The sequence below is a fragment of the Myotis nattereri genome (assembly GCF_964212035.1).
Source record: "Myotis nattereri genome assembly, chromosome: 9".
NCBI lineage: Eukaryota > Metazoa > Chordata > Mammalia > Chiroptera > Vespertilionidae > Myotis > Myotis nattereri.
The window spans coordinates 80,686,736-80,689,962 of NC_138084.1; the positions used below are offsets into that span (position 1 = coordinate 80,686,736).

General features: G+C 54.3%; 1 long non-coding RNA gene across 1 annotated transcript; it reads left to right on the forward strand.

Moving 5' to 3' along the window:
• Positions 1 to 891: 891 nt before the first annotated feature.
• On the forward strand, positions 892 to 2,627 carry LOC308524656. Its single transcript, XR_013996422.1, has 3 exons — positions 892 to 928; positions 1,266 to 1,500; positions 2,500 to 2,627. It is a non-coding gene; the product is annotated as an uncharacterized lncRNA (long non-coding RNA).
• Positions 2,628 to 3,227: the final 600 nt, after the last annotated feature.

Consider the following 3,227-nt stretch of genomic DNA (forward strand, 5'->3'; position numbering starts at 1 on the left):
CCCCCCCAGGAAAAAAACAAGCCACGACAAAGCCTGGATGAGGTTTGTTTTGAAGTGAAAAATCCACACCAGTTCCATTAGTTTGGAAAACCAGTTGCTGCCTGAATAACTGAAACCTGTCCTATAGGCGTGAACTGTCACCTCAAGGTGCTGGCGTCTAATTGTGAGCACACGTCGGCCAGAGCTGCTGGTTCTCCAGACTGGAGCACGTGACGCCTCCTCCCCCAGCCCTTCCACTCTGACAATATGCCACCATTGCTGCTCCCAGTGATGCCCCTGGGAGAAAGCCAAGCGATGCTGCCCTTCAGAGATAATGGCGTTGGAAATGCAATGTTAATGGCTCCCCAGACAAGACCAGAATAGCCTCGTGTTCTGCCTTCCTGGCGCACAGAGGCCGCCGCCTGTGAGCACCGCAGGCGCCTCATGCCCGCCCTCCCCGAGTGCCCGGAGCCAGCTTCATGGCGAGAGCCACCTGTTCATCATCATAGCGTTTTGTCCAACCTGCTGGATGGGCTCAGAACAGAGGCGCAGCTGAGTGTGGGAGCCGGGAGAGCCTGCGGCCCAGCAGGCACCTCCATTCAGACTATAAACTCGCTTTGCAAGTTGATCATCACCCACGAACTGGGCCATGTTTGCCATGCAGTTAAGATGGATTTGAATCCACTTATTTTCTTCTGCACCCCAGCTCCCACCCCCACCCAAAGCCTGAGCTGGTGTTTAAGAAAACAATAAAAATGACGTGGGCTGGTGGACTGTTGACCTTCTTTATATGGAAGTCACGTGAAGGCTGCAGACTAACTGCCAGGGGCAAGAGGAACGTCCCTGCACTTCTCCCAGGAGGCCTGGCGTCCCGGGGCTGCGCCTGGCCTGCTTTGGGAAGGGGACTCAATTCTGATGACAGTGGGCATTCAAGAAGGATGCTGGGCAGGTCTGCAGATCACTTGTGGCCATACAGGCACTGCCTCTCTTGTCTGTTTTGTTTTAAATATGTTTTTGTTTATTTCAGAGAGGAAGGGAGAGGGAGAGAGAGAGAGAGAAACATTAATGATGAGACAGACTCATTGATCGGCTGCCTCCTGCAGCCATGGCAGCCGGGCCTCTCTCGTCTGTTTGTAGTGGACTCTTGGATCCTTTGATTTCTCCCCTCTCCCTCCCTCCTGTAATTGTTATCTCTGATGATGCTGTTCATGCAGTTGCCTCTATGCTGCGGGCATATTTAATGTCCAGCATCTAAAGCATTATCTCTATTTTTTTTCATTTTTCAGGACTTGTATCCAAGCTGAGGTGTGGCTGGTGGAGTCGATGGGTATCAAGCTCGATGGGTATCAAGCTCGCTCTTCTGGCCATTCGCTGGAACAGCCCTGGACGCACCCTCTCCCTGGCACATTGTTAGAACCCACAACTGGCCTCCTCCGTTGGACTCACAACTTCCTGCTTTAGCCCTGGGAAGAGGGCTGCACCCTTTAGCCTGGGAATCAACCGATTGCCTACTCTCAGATGGTGAGTAACTTAGAAATGGGAAGGGTGTCTTGTTTATGTTTTTGTTTTTTGTTAATCCTCACTCAAGGATATTTTTCCATTGATTTTTAGGGGGAGTGGAAGAGAGAGGGGGAAAGACCGAGGGAAAGAGCGATGTGAGAGAAACACACCGATTGGTTGCCTCCTGCACGCACCCTGACCAGAACCTGGGCTGGGAGGAGCCTCCAACCAGGATATGTGCCCTTGACCAGAATCGAACCCGGGACTCTGGTCCTCAGGCCAATACACTGAGCCAAACCGGCTAGGGCTTGTTTATGTTTTATCCCTCCTCTACTTGCCAAAAGAATTGGTATATGATGGGTGTTTGCTGAATGCAAAAGACAGGACGGGTATTGACAGAGAAATCCAGCGCAAATGAATTAGCCCCCAGAACAGCGCCTCGAGGCTGTTTGGTGTGGGCGGGGGGGGGGGGGGGGAGCGGTGGGGAGCGGCTCCCTGAGACATGGTCACAGATCGTGGGCCAGCACTCATCTTCAGTCGGCTGTAAGATCATGGTGAACTGTTTACAAAGACGGCCTCAGTCCTGTCTCCTTCCCATGGGCTCCCAGCGAAGCTCTGCCACCCTCCCGCTGAGAGTGGAGTCTGCCTCCTGCCCTGGTCCGGGCTGGCTCTGACTTACTCTGAGTCAGAGGAAGAGGCAGAACCATCACTGAGTAACTTTGGAGATTGGGCCTTACGAGATCTGCAGCGCTAGCCGGTTTGGCTCAGTGGATAGAGTGTGGGCCTGCGGACCGAAGGGCCCCAGGTTTGATTCCCATCAAGGGCATGTACCTCATTTGCAGGCTCAGTGCCTGGCCCTGGTTGGGACACATTCGGAAGGCAAACAATCGATGTGTCTCCCTCACAATAGATGTTTCTCTTTCTGTCTCTCTCCCTCCCTTCCATTCTCTCTGGAAATCAATGGAAAAATATCCTTGGGTGAGGACTTTTTTTTTAAGAGATCTGCAATTCGTGCCTTAGATTTTGTAATGCCACCTCTGGGCAGCCAGCTGCTCAGCAAGGCAGAGCGCCTGCTGGAGAGAGACCGGGTGGAGGCGACCCTGACGCCTTGGATGTCCCGTCCCAGCTGGGGCTGAAGGCAGCCCCTGGAGCGAGCTGACCACAGACCTCTCAGCCGCCTGCCCAGCTCCTACTCCTTGGACCAGGAGAGCATCGTGAGGTGGTGCTTTAAACACCAACCGGGGAGCATTTTGTTTGCAGCAACAGATGGCTAACAGGAGGCGATGGGGCCACCCATGAGCCAGATGCTCCAGAGGTGGGGCCTGTGCATCAGCATTTTAACAGGCCCCGCTGCCCCTGAGAGGGGACCGATTGGCTCAGTCCCATGACCCGTTCTCAGCCCGGGCGGACCAGAGCGAGGCCTCTGAGAATGGGTCCGGCCGCTTTCCCTTCCCACTCACCTCTCAGGGTGTCTGTCTCCTACTGAGGCGTGAGAATCACATGCTGCCTGAACTCATGGAAAACATTTTAAAATATTAACTAAGCTGTGGCCCTGTGAGTGCTGATTATTCATGTCCTGATGAAGGTAAACAGGTGAAAAGCGTCCAAGGCAAGAGGTGGGACTGATCAGGGACATCTTCGGGGGGAGCTGGCCTGGAGCAGGAGGCTGGGCCTGGGGGAGGCCCCGGGCTGCAAGGAGATGGGCTGGCGGGAAGGCTGGTCTGGCTGGCAGGTTCAGAAAGTCCTGC